We start from the raw sequence: 17,997 nt of genomic DNA on the forward strand, positions 1-17,997 counted from the left end.
GCCGTCGCTCGAGGTTCCGGGTGGCATGCCGTCGCTGCAGGTTCCGGGCTGCAGGCCGTCTCAGGAGGTTCCGGGCTGCAGGCCGTCTCAGGAGGTTCCGGGCTGCAGGCCGTCTCAGGAGGTTCCGGGCTGCAGGCCGTCTCAGGAGGTTCCGGGCTGGGGAGCGTCGCTGGAGGCTTCGGACTGGGGAGCGTCGCTGGAGGCTCCGGACTGGGGAGCGTCGCTTGAGGCTCCTGACTGGGGATGCGCATGCGCACTGGAAGTCTGATGTATGGGACTGGCATAGGTGGCACCAGACTGGTAACACACACCTCAAGTCGAGTGCGGGGAGGAGGCACAGGACGTATTGGGCTATGGAGGCGCACTGGAGGCCTGATGCGTGGGACCGGTACAGGTGGCACCGGGCTGGTAACACGCACCTCAGGGCGAGTGCGGAGAGGAGGCACAGAGTATACTGGGCCGTGGAGGTGCACTGAAGGTCTGGAGCTTATGGCTGGCACAACCCGTCTTTGCTGGATGCTCAACCCAGCTTGACAACTGCAAGGCGCGGGGGATCGCACCGGCCTGTGAGTGCGCCCTGACGACACAGTGCGCATCACCGCATAACACAGTGCTTGCCCTGTCACTCGCTCCCCACAGTAAGCACGGGGAGTTGGCTCAGATCTCCACCCTGACTCTGCCAAACTCCCCCTGTGTCCCCCCCCCCCCCCCCCGCCCCCCCAATTTTTTTGGGGGGGTGCCTCTCGGGCTTCCGTCGTTGGGCTAGCTCCTCATAGCATCGCCGTTCCGCTTGCGCCGTTTCCACCTGCTTCCATGGCAGAGTCTTGTCCCCTGCCATTACCTCCTCCCAGGTCCAGGACGTCCTCCATTCTCTCTTCTCCCGAGCCCAGGATCCCTGCTCCTCCTGGGCATGCTGCTTGGTCCTTTTGTGGTGGGTGATTCTGTCACGGCTGTCGAAAGGAGCGGACCAAAGTGCAGCGTGGTTGTAGTCCCACATTTTATTAAATCCGTGAAACTTTGCAATACATAAATAACTGAATATGATAAAACAACAAACCGTGACGCAGGGAGAAACCATCACTACTCAAAATATAATCACCCACAAAACCCAGGAAGAAAAACCCATACTTAAATATGATCTCCAATTAGAGACAACGAGGACCAGCTGCCTCCAATTGGAGATCATCCCAAACAAGCCAACATAGAAATACAAAAAGTAGAACCTAAGAACATAGAAATAGAAAACATAGAAAAACACAAAACACCCCTTGTCACGCCCTGACCAACTCTACCATAGAAAATAACATCTTACTATGGTCAGGACATGACAGTCAGATAGAGGTCGGTAATCCAGAGTAGGGGGCAAAGGTACAGGACGGCAGGCATGCAGGGTCAGGGGCAGGCAGAGTGGTCAGGCAGGCGGACTCGGAGTCAGGACAGGCAGGGGTCCCAGCACCTGGCGTCCTACCTGGGCGCATACCTGGTTGAGCGGGGTGCCGGCGCTGGAACTCAGAGATGAGGCCTGGGTCCAGGATATCCCAAGCGGAGACCCAGCACCTCTCCTCCGGGCCATAACCCTCCCAATCAACCAGGTACTGGAATCCCATGCCCCGAGGTCAAACCTTCAGGAGACATCTCACCATGTACGCCGGTCGGCCTTCAATGAGACGGGGGAGAGGGGTGGGCCTGGAAACAGGAGACGAGGGGCAGTCAGACATGGCTTTAACTCTAGACAAAGGTAGGAACAATACGGAGGGCATAGGGCAACAGAGGACAAACAGCAGAGGGGCTAATGATCTTGGAGCGGGGGGAAAAAGGTCTCGGTTTCCGGGGTTGTAGCCGCTGCACTATAGCAGTGTGCCAGCGCCTCAGGCTTGACCTTCTTGGATACCAGTCGGTGCTGTGGAAGCGAAGTGGCCCGGGCCTTACTGAACCCCTCCCGGAAGTCCTGGTACTCTGCGGAGCTGGTAGAGAGGTCCGGGGCAATTTCCAAGCCCCCAGGAAGACGTCCCGGGGCAGGCAGAGCTGACTTCAGGCAATGAGTGTGGCAGGACGGGCTCCAGCCCACGATGGCACCAGTAGCCCAGTCAATGGAGGGATTGTGTTGCTGGAGCCAAGATAATCCCAATACGATGGGAACCTGTGGAGACTCAACCAGCAGGAATTGGATAATCACGCTGTGGTTCCCCGACACTCGTAGATTGGACAGGGGTGGTCTGGTGGGTGACCCGGCCTATAGAGCGCCCGTCCAGCGCTTAAACACCCATGGGAATGGAGAGGGGTTGAGTGGGGATACCCAGCTCAGACGGGTATCCCCGTCAGACGGGTATCCTCAGACAGCTCACATCGGCCCCCGATGTGAGTCTTGGACTGGTTGCCCCACCACAGGATGGCATGGAGAAGGGGGCGAGTAAGGGGAGATGAAAAATTATCTTTAAGACCCACCAGAGTACTCACGCCAACGAATGAGCTAGGTTTCCTGAAGGGACAGGTAGACACATAATCAAATCAAATCAAATCAAATGTATTTATATAGCCCTTCGTATATCAGCTGAAATCTCAAAGTGCTGTACAGAAACCCAGCCTAAAACCCCAAACAGCAAGCAATGCATGTGAAAGAGGCACGGTGGCTGGGAAAAACTCCCTAGGAAAAACTCCCTAGGAAAAACTCCCTAGGAAAAACTCCCTAGAAAGGCCAAAAACCTAGGAAGAAACCTAGAGAGGAACCAGGTTATGAGGGGTGGCCAGTCCTCTTCTGGCTGTGCCGGGTGGATATTATAACAGAACATGGTCAAGATGTTAAAATGTTCATAAATGACCAGCATGGTTAAATAATAATAATCATTGTAGTTGTCGAGGGTGCAGCAAGCACGTCCGGTGAACAGGTCAGGGTTCCGTAGCCGCAGGCAGAACAGTTGAAACTGGAGCAGCAGCATGGCCAGGTGGACTGGGGACAGCAAGGAGTCATCATGCCAGGTAGTCCGTAGGCATGGTCCTAGGGCTCAGGTCCTCCGAGAGAAAGAAAGAAAGAGAGAAAGAGAGAATTAGAGAGAGCATATTTAAATTCACACAGGACACCGGATAAGACAAGAGAATACTCCAGATGAAAAAGACTGACCCTAGCCCCCCGGCACATAAACTACTGCAGCATAAATACTGGAGGCTGAGACAGGAGGGATCAGAAGACACTGTGGCCCCATCCGATGATACCCCCGGACAGGGCCAAACAGGCAGGATATAACCCCACCCACTTTGCCAAAGCACAGCCCCCACACCACTAGAGGGATGTCTACAACCACCAACTTACCGTCCGAAGACAAGGCCGAGTATAGCCCACAAAAATCTCCGCCATGGCACAACCCAAGGGGGGGGGCGCCAACCCAGACAGGAAGACCACGTCAGTGACTCAACCCACTCAAGTGACACACCCCTCCCATGGACGGCATGGAAGAACACCAGTAAGTCAGTGACTCAGCCCCTGTAATAGGGTTAGAGGCAGAGAATCCCAGTGGAAAGAGGGGAACCGGCAAGGCAGAGACAGCAAGGGCGGTTCATTGCTCCAGCCTTTCCGTTCACCTTCACACTCCTGGGCCAGACTACACTTAATCATAGGACCTACTGAAGAGATAAGTCTTCAGTAAAGACTTAAAGGTTGAGACCGAGTCTGCGTCTCTCACATGGGTATGCAGACTATTCCATAAAAATTGAGCTCTATAGGAGAAAGCTCTACCTCCAGCCGTTTGCTTAGAAATTCTAGGGACAATTAGGAGGCCTGCGTCTTGTGACCGTAGCGTACGTGTAGGTATGTACGGCAGGACCAAATCGGAAAGATATGTAGGAGCAAGCCCATGTAATGCTTTGTAGGTTAGCAGTAAAACCTTGAAATCAGCCCTTGCCTTAACAGGAAGCCAGTGTAGGGAGGCTAGCACTGGAGTAATATGATCAAATTTTTTGGTTCTAGTCAGGATTCTAGCAGCCGTATTTAGCACTAACTGAAGTTTGTTTAGTGCTTTATCCGGGTAGCCGGAAAGTAGAGCATTGCAGTAGTCCAGCCTAGAAGTAACAAAAGCATGGATTAATTTTTCTGCGTCATTTTTGGACAGAAAGTTTCTGATTTTTGCAATGTTACGTAAATGGAAAAAAGCTGTCCTTGAAACAGTCTTGATATGTTCTTCAAAAGAGAGATCAGGGTCCAGAGTAACACCGAGGTCCTTCACAGTTTTATTTGAGAGGACTGTACAACCATCCAGATTAATTGTCAGATTGAACAGAAGATCTCTTTGTTTCTTGGAACCTAGAACAAGCATCTCTGTTTTGTCCGAGTTTAAAAGTAGAAAGTTTGCAGCCATCCACTTCCTTATGTCTGAAACACAGGCTTCTAGTGAGGGCAATTTTGGAGCTTCACCATGTTTCATTGAAATGTACAGCTGTGTGTCATCCGCATAGCAGTGAAATTTAACATTATGTTAACATTATTATGTTAACATAATGACCGGCAGTACCGCAATACAGGCAACTGGGTCTCAAGTCTGCGTACGTGTTTGGCTGGAGACAGCCTAGCCCTGCCGAGCTGCATCAGCTCGGCAGGGCTGATTCAGTCTCTGGATGCTCTTGGAGGGACTCGAGTAAGCTCGGATACTCTCGGGGACGTAGACGCAGGGGATTTCCGGAGTTCATCAGAATGCAAGGTGGGCTCCCTGAGTGAGTGATTGGGACTGCAATCGGATCTCTTCTCCCTCCTATTTTCCTGTAACTGACCATCGATCCGGATGGTTAAAGCGACGAGTGAGTTGAGATCAGTCGGTAGTTCTCGGGCTGCCAGCTCACCCTTTACCTCCTCCAATAATCCGTGCAGGAACATGTCGAACAGCGCTTCTGTGTTCCAGGTACCCTTTGCTGCTAGCGTGCGGAACTCCACCGCATAGTCTGCCACACTGAGGGTGTCCAGCCCAAGCTGGAGTAACTTCCGGGCAGCATCTCTCCCACAGCTAACTACTGTATATTAACGTCAGTCTTACTGAATATCTGATCTGTAATAAACCACATCAGGTCTATTCTACTAGAACAGGATCACATCTAACTACTGTATATACTGAACTACGTCTAGATATAATGGTATAAATCTCAGAGGAATATGAACAGATGTCCAGGTTTGAGGTCAATTACCCTTATTGCTTTTCATGAAGGAAAATATTTTTGTTTACTTCCTGAACATGACTAAAATGGAATGGAATTGACCCCAACCCTGATTTCATATCTCTATTATTTTGCTATGTTCTCTTAAATCATTCTCTGTAAGCTGACATGACTTTTCTCTCTTTGCTTTTATATTTCTTTCCTTTCTTTCTTTCTTTCTTTCTTTCTTTCTTCCTTTCTTTCTTTCTTTCCCTTTCTCCTCCACTTTATTCAACTCTTCGTCTTTACCTCCTGTGCCCTCTCTTTCACCCCAAGCATTTTTTTCTCTCCCACGTTTTATCCCTAGCTGTCTTTTCTCCTCCGTGTAACATGATGAACAGCTTTTCACCTCTGTCTGTATTATAACAATGAATTGGTTTGGTGTAACGTGATACCTAAAGCACTCTACAGGAGAACGGTGTGTTTTCCTCTACGTCTATCCACTGTGGAAAGATACAGCTGGTGATTGTTGCTGTTACATAACCATCATGGGTGGTTGATGTTAAGAATCGTACCACTGTCAAGGGTTATATGGTGACAAATAAGACACAGGTCCAAGGACCTCTTACCAAAACAGAAGAAAATGCTCCAGAACAGAGTAAAGCTGGAAGGTAATGAACTCACTGGAGCACCCATCGGTGTATATTCACTTGAACTGACCCTTCACTACTTCACACCAATAAGAGGAGAGGACATCAGACCCTTCACTACCTCACACCAATAAGAGGAGAGGACATCAGACCCTTCACTACCTCACACCAATAAGAGGAGAGGACATCAGACCCTTCACTACCTCACACCAATAAGAGGAGAGGACATCAGACCCTTCACTACCTCACACCAATAAGAGGAGAGGACATCAGACCCTTCACTACCTCACACCAATAAGAGGAGAGGACATCAGATCCTTCACTACCTCACACCAATAAGAGGAGGACATCAGACCCTTCACTACCTCACACCAATAAGAGGAGAGGACATCAGACCCTTCACTACCTCACACCAATAAGAGGAGAGGACATCAGACCCTTCACTACCTCACACCAATAAGAGGAGAGGACATCAGACCCTTCACTACCTCACACCAATAAGAGGAGAGGACATCAGACCCTTCACTACATCACACCAATAAGAGGAGAGGACATCAAATCAAATCAAATGTATTTATATAGCCCTTCTTACATCAGCTGATATCTCAAAGTGCTGTACAGAAACCCAGCCTAAAACCCCAAACAGCAAGCAATGCAGGTGTAGAAGCACGGTGGCTAGGAAAAACTCCCTAGAAAGGCCAAAACCTAGGAAGAAACCTAGAGAGGAACCAGGCTATGAGGGGTGGCCAGTCCTCTTCTGGCTGTGTCGGGTGGAGATTATAACAGCACATGGCCAAGATGTTCAAATGTTCATAAATGACCAGCATGGTCAAATAATAATAATCATAGTAGTTGTCGAGGGTGCAACAAGTCAGCAACTCAAGAGTAAGTGTCAGTTGGCTTTTTCATAGCCGATCTTTGAGAGTATCTCTACCGCTCCTGCTGTCTCTAGAGAGTTGAAAACAGCAGGTCTGGGACAGGTAGCACGTCCGGTGAACAGGTCAGGGTTCCAGCAGGTCTGGGACAGCAGGTCTGGGACAGGTAGCACGTCCGGTGAACAGATCAGGGTTCCATAGCCGCAGGCAGAACAGTTGAAACTGGAGCAGCAGCACAGCCAGGTGGACTGGGGACAGCAAGGAGTCATCATGCCAGGTAGTCCTGAGGCATGGTCCTTGGGCTCAGGTCCTCCGAGAGAGAGAAAGAGAGAAAGAGAGAATTAGAGAGAGCATATTTAAATTCACACAGGACACCGGATAAGACAAGAGAAATACTCCAGATGTAACAGACTGACCCTAGCCCCCTGACACATAAACTACTGCAGCATAAATACTGGAGGCTGAGACAGGAGGGGTCAGGAGACACTGTGGACCCATCCGATGAAACCCCCAGACAGGGATAAACAGGCAGGATATAACCCCACCCACTTTGCCAAAGCACAGCCCCCACACCACTGGAGGGATATCTCCAACCACCAACTTACCATCCTGAGACGACAGACCCTTCACTACCTCACACCAATAAGAGGAGTCGACAGGGTGCGTCTTTATAGTCTCAAGTGGTTTCCTTTGCTCCTCTCCCGTCTGTCCTCTTCACCGAGCTGAAAACACGCAGCGGGACAGGTAAAAGCAAGATGGCCGATGGCTCCACTATAATGGAAATGTGTTTTTCTTTGTCTTGTTATATTCCGATCAGACCATTGACAACTACTAATGGAAAGGAGACTTGGAGAAGAAGCAGTTTTTAGACTGTTGAAATGCACCCTGGGCCCATTCATCCTGTCGTTAATGGTACCAAATTGTCCGTAAAGATCTAAACAGACCAATCTAGACAACTTTGTTGATTGTTGGCGGTAATGTGCTACGTGATGGACACGGTTCACTCAAGTGCTTTGTCACTATGAAAGACAGCAGAGCTCAGCAGGAGGCGCTAGTTTATAGCTATGCTACGTTGTAAAACAGTCCACGCGGACCAAAGCCTAGCGCAGCATTGGTTCAAATACTTTTAACCTGCTTTTTAAAAAATATATATATTTCACCTTTATTTAACCAGGTAGGCTAGTTGAGAACAAGTTCTCATTTACAACTGTGACCTGGCCAAGATAAAGCAAAGCAGTGCGACACAAACAACAACACAGAGTTACACATAAACAAACGTACAGTCAATAACCCAATAGAAAAATGTATGTACAGTTTGTGCAAATGTAGAAGATTAGGGAGGTAAGGCTTTGTGTGCCTAATGTGAGGGGTTTGCATTTTGCCACTATTCTATTAATTCAGTTATGCCAAACAAGCCCAGCTGATTTGAATCAATTTCAAATCATATTTGATCCCAGGTCAGTTTGAATATCCAACTTCGAGATGAGATAGATGGGTTTCCTACCCTGAGAGAGAGAGAGGGGAAAAAGGTCTTGAACACTCATCTTACAAGAGCCTCGATGGTTGCAGGACATCAAGCAGCAGGCTAGCTGTACGAGTAAATTGACATGCTGGAGAGGGGCCTGTGTTTCTGTCATGTGCAAAACGAAAACGTCGGCAACTGAATGAAGGACTCTTCCAGACGGTTTGTTGGAGTTCAAAACATTGGCGTCTCTAGACAATGGACGGAGAGAAAATCCTTGGGTGCGAGAAACCTTCTCTGTGAAAGAAAGAGAAGGAAAGTGTGTTTGTCAACCTACAGATGTAGGATCTTAATTTGATCACCCTGTTGCAGGAGAACTTTCCTGCAATGCAGCAAATTAAAAACTTGTAGCGGATTTGAGGTTTAAAAAAAATTCTGAAGTTGTAATTGCGACGTTGAAATTTCAGACTTGATTTTCACTTATGAAACATTTAGCAACACAAAAAATGTATATTAATTACAATCCACATAATAATTCACATTCCCTTTTGCTGCAAGATTATTTCCTTGCTGTAGTAAACTGGCTCAAATTGTCACGTCCTGACCATAGTAAGATGTTATTTTCTATGGTAGAGTTGGTCAGGGCGTGACAGGGGGTGTTTTTTTGTGTTTTTCTATGTTTTCTATATCTATGTTTAGTTCTAGTTTTCTATTTCTATGTTGTTGTTTTTTGGGATGATCTCCAATTAGAGGCAGCTGGTCCTCGTTGTCTCTCATTGGAGATCATATTTAAGGAGGGTTTTTTTTTCCACCTGTGTTTGTGGGTAGTTGTATTCTGTTTAGTCTATGTACCTGACAGAACTGTGAGCTGATCGTTTTCTGTTTGTTATTTTTCCTTTAGTGTTTTTGAGTTATAATAAATATCATCATGAGCAATCAACACGCTGCGCTTTGGTCCCCTCTCTACGACAGTCGTTACACAAATGAAGATCCTACATCTGTATACCGTATGTGAGTGTAAAGCTCTGCTCCAGATGTGAACAGGATCTGATCCCACCCGCTATGTGCAGAATATATTTCCCTCATGGAGCAACCAACCTATCATCACTGTCTGCTATTGAAATATAATGTATAGTATTTATGTGTGTGTGAGAGAGAGAGAGACCAAAGAAGGCACATGATCTGAAGCACATTGGCTGACCTACTTTAGCCCTCCTGATTACTCTGGGTGAGAATGTCTGCTAAATTACTAAAATATACATCCATTTCACACCCTTACAGCTTCTCTCTTATTGCTTTTCAGTCTTGGTTGAAATCTCTGGTTGCTGGGTGTTGTGAGTTCGGTGTCCTCGACGCAACCGTTTTTGCTACAATTTCCAAGTACTTTACTTTAGGCTAAAGCTCTCAACCTTCCCATTCTGAGACCCACTTTCCCCCTGCTTTTTCAGGAACCCCTTCCCTTGAAAGCGCACTGAGGCCCCCCAGGGTTCAGTCCTAGGCCCCCTGGTTTAGAATCACTGGGTTCTAGAGTGTGCTGCCCCGATTCCTTGTTCAGAGAGTTTCAGCTCTGTGTACAGTAGAACACGATGACATTCTCCAGGGATTGCCGGCCTTTGTAGAAGAGGATCATAGCCTTTTGTGTAGCCCGTATGAATGCAGTCACTGTGCCGCCTCGCTGGTATGACTGTCCGCCTTGTCCGAAAACCGCGGAGTCCGACACAGCTCCCAGCCCCAACCAGGTTGGAGCTCTCTGAAACTAGCAAAATTGGTTGAAATGACATCACCAAAACCAGTCTGGGTGACATTACTTAATGACATCATTTCAACCAGTCTTGCCCAGTTTTGACCATTGAGGAGACCAGTTGAGGAGACCAGTTGAGGAGACCCCTTGAGCAGAGCAAGATATTTGAGGGTCAAGTCAGGGTAATGTCAAAATATCAACTTGCAAATATTGACTTAAATGCACTGTTTATGAATGTGGTATTTCAGTTGGCTATATATGGGTTATTCATTAGAGTGTTGGACCAGTTGCCTATATATGGGTTATTCATTAGAGTGTTGGGCCAGTTGGCTATATATGGGTTATTCATTTGTTATTGTTATTAACCACTAGGCAGGTAGCCTAGAGGTTAGAGTGTTGGGCCAGTAACCAAATGTTTGCTGGATCAAATCCCCAAACTGACATGGTAAAAATCTGTTGTTCTACCCCTGAGCAAGGCAGTTAACCCACTGTTTGCCAGGTGCTGAAGACATGGATCTTGATTAAGGCAGCCCCCCGCACCTCTCTGATTCAGAGGGGTTGGGTTAAATGCAGAAGATGCATTCAGTTGTACAACTGACTAGGTGTCCCCCTTATGCAGCCTACATAATAGTATATCCTTCAAGGGCCAACCAATGACCATCACCTGCAATTCAGGAGCCCATACTTCCTTCAGGACCACTGAGACAGTCCTCATAGAACCTTCCCCACAACACACATTTTGAGACATCATATGAACAAGACATGAGTGGCGTATATCGTGTGAAAGCAGCTTTAAAAAGAAGAGTTAAAAAAATCCCCCTAGTATTTAATTAGCTCTGTTTCAAACCACCAAGCTGACTCATGTTTTACCACACCTCTGCAATACCACCACGTGTTTTTCAAGCAAGCTGGCTTTATAGCTATCTACAGCTTGAGTGGGTTCCATTACACACTGATCTGTTGGAACTGTGACGCATGTTGATGATGTAATGCTCTGACATCATAGGCCTACCTACCTGAACCTGACTAAGGATGAGCCTTTGTGTTTATCTCCTTGTTAAAATTTGACTTCCTGTCCACTGCTATATGAACTATGGGTACCATGCTAAAAAAATATCAGAAGACTGGTAACAGGAAGAATTTATTCATCAAAAGTGGAAATGTTTATTTTGCTTTGTGTATTACTGCTTTAAGGCTGGTTAATACTTGCTTGGTCTGACGACATGTCTGTAGACAATTAGAATGTGACAAATGTCACCGGTCAAAACTACATTTAATTTATACTCCGGTAGAATGTCTGTAGACCTTCGCTGAGACTCACAACCGTAAGCTATTTTGTGTAGTTAGCTCGCCATTACCTTGTTAATAATAATAAATAAATAAATAATGATATTGTTGTGATTTATCTTCCTGTAATAATTAAAAGAAATTTGCAAATGTTAAGACATTGTCAGCTACTGTATGCTCTGGTCATTATTATCTAGCTAGCTAGAAACCAACCAGACATTGTTTAGAAAGTTGTTTTTAGTTGCCTGGTTTGCTAGATTGACATAACTATACTAAATAAATGTTTTAACGGATGGGTTTATTGTCATTAAAATACAGCTATTTGGACCACCAGGCTGTCATTTTTTTTGTTTATACTTTTTCCATAATGATAACGACAAGTCTGATGTCAGATGACAAAATAATTTTCAAGATGTCACTGCGACCACTGTCAACAAACGTGTCGATACACAGACTTTAAACTCGCCTTTTACACAGACAAATGAGTCAGCAAACTAGAGGAAACCCTCTGCTTTTCTCAATTCATCTACATATATGTAAATGGCTCTTTAACTCCCTCTGCTCCTCTTAAAAGGGAAGTTCAGTGTTTTACAACTTAATGACAGATGGGTGCTCATCCGCAAAGTGGTCTATATGCCAGTTTAAACTGTTATCCATGGTTTGATTTTCTTTCAAGAGCCACTACAATCTTCAGCTAATTTAAACCACTGGCAGAATATTGCCTTTCCCTTTGACATGACTCCAGTACCATTTTCACAGACCTGAGACGAACCAAGCATGAGCTGTGCTGAGCTGGCCTGCTTACACATCCATGATAGATGCTGGAACTGTGCTGAAAAGGACAATGTAAAATACAAATAATACCTCTACGTTAATGTGGATGCTACCATGATTATGGATAATCATGAATGAATTGTGAATATCACCCCCCCCCAAAAAAAATGCTAACCTCCCCTGTTATTGGTAATAGTGAAACGTTAGCATGTTTTGTTGGTATGATCTTTGTCCCTCTGTAACTTTCTCACTCATCATTATTCACGATTCATTCATGATTATCCTTATTAATCATGGCAGCATCCACATTAATGTGCGGAAATATATTCCATTCTTATTTACAATTAAAAGTGACTCCAAAATGACACAATACATTATTTACCATTTAATTTCTATTGGGCACAAAATAATTCAAAACACAACCAAAACAAGCTGCAAATGCATCCAACAAGTTTGTAGTCACAATATTGATGTAGTCATTGCGTGCTAGGAATATGGGATGCAAGGTATATGGGACCAAATACCACACTTTTGGCTACTTTATTACACTATAAGTGAATTTGTCCAAATACATATGACACCTTCAAATGGGGGGACTAGATACAGTACATAAAGTTCCTTCGTTTCTAAATGGTAAAACAGATTTGTATGAAAATACCATCGAATAAAAGCTGACATTCTGTACTGTCTCCTCATATGAAACATTTCATCTCAAATCCAAAATGTTTTCAAGAACTTTAATCCAATAGAATGAAAGGATTGTTGACATATACACTGCTGAAAAAAATAAAGGGAACACTTAAACAACACATCCTAGATCTGAATGAAAGAAATAATCTTATTAAATACTTTTTTCTTTACATAGTTGAATGTGCTGACAACAAAATCACACAAAAATAATCAATGGAAATCCAATTTATCAACCCATGGAGGTCTGGATTTGGAGTCACATTAAAAATTAAAGTGGAAAACCACACTACAGGCTGATCCAACTTTGATTTAATGTTCTTAAAATGAGGCTCAGTAGTGTGTGTGGCCTCCACGTGCCTGTATGACTGCCCTACAACGCCTGGGCATGCTCCTGATGAGGTGGCGGATGGTCTCCTGAGGGATCTCCTCCCAGACCTGGACTAAAGCATCTGCCAACTCCTGGACAGTCTGTGGTGTGGTGTTGGTGGATGGAGCGAGACATGATGTCCCAGATGTGCTCAATTGGATTCAGGTCTGGGGAACGGGCGGGCCAGTCCATAGCATCAATGCCTTCCTCTTGCAGGAACTGCTGACACACTCCAGCCACATGAGGTCTAGCATTGTCTTGCATTAGGAGGAACCCAGGGCCAACCGCACCAACATATGGTCTCACAAGGGGTCTGAGGATCTCATCTCGGTACCTAATGGCAGTCAGGCTACCTCTGGCGAGCACAAGAAATGCCACCCCACACCATGACTGACCCACCGCCAAACCGGTCATGCTGGAGGATGTTGCAGGCAGCAGAATGTTCTCCACGGCGTCTCCAGACTCTGTCACGTCTGTCACATGTGCTCAGTGTGAACCTGCTTTCATCTGTGAAGAGCACAGGGCGCCAGTGGCGAATTCTCTGGCAAATGCCAAACGTCCTGCACGGTGTTGGGCTGTAAGCACAACCCCCACCTGTGGACGTCGGGCCCTCATACCACCCTCATGGAGTCTGTTTCTGACCGTTTGAGCAGACACATGCAGATTTGTGGCCTGCTGGAGGTCATTTGCAGGGCTCTGGCAGTGCTCCTCCTGCTCTTCCTTGCATAAAGGCGGAGGTAGCGGTCCTGCTGCTGGGTTGTTGCCCTCCTACGGCCTCCTCCACGTCTCCTGATGTACTGGCCTGTCTCCTGGTAGCGCCTCCATGCTCTGGACACTACGCTGACAGACACAGCAAACCTTCTTGCCACAGCTCGCATTGATGTGCCATCCTGGATGAGCTGCACTACCTGAGCCACTTGTGTGGGTTGTAGACTCCGTCTCATGCTACCACTAGAGTGAAAGCACCACCAGCATTCAAAAGTGACCAAAACATCAGCCAGGAAGCATAGGAACTAAGAAGTGGTCTGTGGTCTCCACCTGCAGAACAACTCCTTTATTGGGGGTGTCTTGCTTATTGCCTATAATTTCCACCTGTTGTCTATTCCATTTGCACAACAGCATGTGAAATTTATTGTCAATCAGTGTTGCTTCCTAAGTGGACAGTTTGATTTCACAGAAGTGTGATTGACTTGGAGTTACATTGTGTTGTTTAAGTGTTCCCTTTATTTTTTTGAGCAGTATATTTGACATTTGTATCTAGAATCATGATAGAGAAATAATTAATAAAAGTTGGCATATTTAAGACATTTTGGCCTTACAGACTTCCTGTTGGGGCTAGGGGGCAGTATTGAGAATTTTTTGAAAAAATATGTGCCCATTTTTAACTGCCTCCTACACCTACCCAGTAACTACAATATGCATATACTTATTATATATGGATAGAAAACACCCTAAAGTTTCTAAAACTGTTTGAATGGTGTCTGTGAGTATAACAGAACTCATTTGGCAGGCAAAACCCTGAGACAGATTCTGACAGGAAGTGGATACCTGATGTGTTGAATTGACTTTGAGCCTATGCCATTGAAAAACAAAGGGGGATAGGAATATTCTGGCACTTCCTATTGCTTCCACAAGATGTCCCCAGCCTTTACAAAGTGTTTTGAGTCTTCTACAGTGAGATCTGACCGAATAAGAGTCATGGAACGTGATGGCCCATTAGACCCCTGGCGCGCGATTTGATGGTGGGTACTCTCATCCCGAAACGTTTTAAAAGAAAACCAAATGGTCCGCCTTGAATTTTATTCATGTTCTGGTTAAAAAAGGCCCTAATGATTTATGCAATACAACGTTTGACATGTTTGAACGAACGGAAATATATTTTTTCCGTTCTTGAAGTGAAGTGAAGTGAAGTCCGGCTGGCTTAGATCATGTGCTACAACACGGAGGTTTTTGGACATAAATGATGAGCTTTTTTGAACAAAACTACATTCGTTATGGACCTGGGACTCTTTGGAAGTGACATCTGATGAAGAGAATCAAAGGTAATGGATTATTTATATAGTATTTTCGATTTTCGATTCCTCCAACATGGCGGTTAGACTGTATCGCAATGCTTTTTTTCTGGCGCAGTGCTCAGATTATTGCAAAGTGTGATTTCCCAGTAAGGTTAATTTTAAATCTGACAAGTCCATTGCGTTCAAGAGATGTAAATCTATAATTCTTTGAATGACAATATAATATTTTAGCAATGTTTTCTAATATTAATTAATTATTTTGTTGTCATGACTTGACTGCCGGTATTGGAGGGAAACGATTTCCTGAACATCAACGCCATAGTAAAACGCTGTTTTTAGATATAAATATGAACTTGATAGAACTAAAAATGCATGCATTGTCTAACATAATGTCCTAGGAGTGTCATCTGATGGAGATTGTAAAAGGTTAGTGCATAATTTTAGCTGATTGTATGGTTTTGGTGACGCCTGTCTTTGAATCGACAATGCATTGCACACAGCTATTGTCAATGTACTCTCCTAACATAACCTAACTTTATGCTTTCCCCGTAAAACCTTTTTGAAATCAGTAAACGTGGTTAGATTAAGAAGATGTTTATCTTTCAAAGGCTGTAAGTTAGTTGTATGTTTGAGAAATTAGAATTTGGACATTTATTTGGTTTCAAATTTGCCGCTCTTGAAATGCACCTGCTGTTGATAGGGTGCGCCACGGGGGGCACGCTAACGTCCCACATAGCCTCAAGAGGGACTCCAAATGTTCAATCTGTAGTTGCAACAAAGCCAATATTGGTTTAATATGAAGCTTTAGCATTTGCTCTGTAATATGAGTAGTATTTTGATTTCAAGAACAATTTTCTTACGTAAAGTTTTGAATATTGAAAAATGTAAACATGAATATTGAAAATATGTTTTTTGGGGGATTTTGCTTATTTTTCAATATATTGTTGAACATAATATACTCTACGGGCATATTAAAGTTCCAGAGTGGGATTTCTGCATTTGAAGTTTGCAAATGCATCCTGTCATTACTAAATGTGTGCTGTGACTATTACTGTTTTAACACAAAATAACATTTGATTAATAAAATCTTTAATCAGACGTCTTCCTCAAATATGGTCTGGAGAAGAGGATGATGAGGGAATCTAATTTGATTGGTCCACAACTCACGGCTCAAACACTTCAATCAGGAGGTTAGAGCTGCAGCATTTGTTGCCATAGAAGGGTATCTGGCTAAAAGGTCACCTTCGTGTCAACAGTTATCCAGAACACAGAACTGACCGAGTGGAACACAGAACTGACCGAGTGGAACACAGAACTGACCGAGTGGAACACAGAACTGACGAGCTTTGAAGTACACCCCTCTGATCTAGAAGGGATGTCCAGCATCCCTTCTAGTATATTGTGTTCAGTAGGCACCAAAAAGAGTAAAACAGACTGAAAGAGGGAGGGAATACTTTGATCCAATAAGAAATAAAAAATGTTTTCCATTGCAAAATGTTTGAAGATGTTTTTCGTTGCATGCCATCTCATGGGTCTTGCTATTTACCACAAATCTCCCAAAATAATGGACCTTGCTATTTATAGCACATCTCTAAACAAGTAGAATAACTATTCTCCAATAGAGGGCACTAAATGCCCAGGCTCGAAGAGGCTATGCAAGGGGCCTTTTTTTGACTGCCACTGAACAGGTTACTGGAGGTGCCTGAAAGAGATCCTGGAGAGAAATCGGAGAAGCCTAAAGCATTGCTTTAACTAACAGTTCATAAATAACCACCTCTCCACCAATCAAGGAGCGGAACATGGGAATGAGACTACAATAATCTCCACTGGCCTACATTTTTCCATACATGATCTTGAGCTCTAACAGTTCTAACAGCTCTAACAGCTCTAACAATGTACATTAGACCGGTGAAAATCTTTCCTTTGCTCTGATGAGTCCAAATTTGCGATTTTTGGTTCCCACCGCCATGTCTTTGTGAGACGCAGGGTAGGTGAACGGATGATCTCCGCATTTGTAGATCTCACCATGAAGCATGGAGGAGGAGGTGTGATGGTGTGGTGGTTCTTTGCTGGTGACACTTATTTAGAATTCAAGGCACTCTTAACCAGTATGGCTACCACAGCATTTTGCAGCGATATGCCATCCCATCTGGTTTGCGCTTAGTGGGACTATCATTTGTTTTTCAACAGGACAATGACCCAACACACCTCCAGGGTGTGTAAGGGCTATTTGGCCAAGATGGAGAGTGATGGAGTGCTGCATCAGATGACCTGGCCTCCACAATTCCCCGACCTCAACCAAATTGAGATGGTTTGGGATGAGTTGGACTGCAGAGTGAAGCAAAAGCAGCCAACAAGTGCTCAGCATATGTGGGAACTCCTTCAAGACTGTTGGGAAAGCATTCCAGGTGAAGCTGGTTGAGATAATGCCAAGAGTGTGCAATGCTGTTATGAAGGCAAATGGTGGCTACTTTGAAGAATCTCAAATATAAAATATATTTTAATTTGTTTAACACTTTTTTAGTTACTACATGATTCCACATGTGTTATTTTATAGTTTTGATGTCTTCACTATTATTTTACAATGTAGAAAATAGTAAAAATAAAGAATGGTGTGTCCACACTTTTGGCTGGTACTGTATTTAAACAATGCCTCTGGAAAGTTTTCAGACCCCTTGACTTTTTCCACATTTTGTTACGTTACAGCCTTATTCTAAAATTGATTAAATCGTTTTTTTCCCTCATCAATCTACACATAATACCCCATTATGACATCACAATACCCCATAATGACATCACAATACCCCATAATGACATCACAAAAGGACAAGAAAAAACTGTTTTTTAGAAATGTTTGCTAAATTATAAAAAAGAAAACAACTGTAACGATAGATGTATATACGTTTTCAGACCCTTTACTTTGTTGAAGCACCTTTGGCAGCAATTACAGCCTAGAGTCTTCTTTGGTATGACGCTACAAAGCTTGGCACACCTGTATTTGGGGAGTTTCTCCCATTTTTC

Source organism: Salmo trutta, chromosome 31 (assembly GCF_901001165.1).
Source record: "Salmo trutta chromosome 31, fSalTru1.1, whole genome shotgun sequence".
Lineage (NCBI taxonomy): Eukaryota > Metazoa > Chordata > Actinopteri > Salmoniformes > Salmonidae > Salmo > Salmo trutta.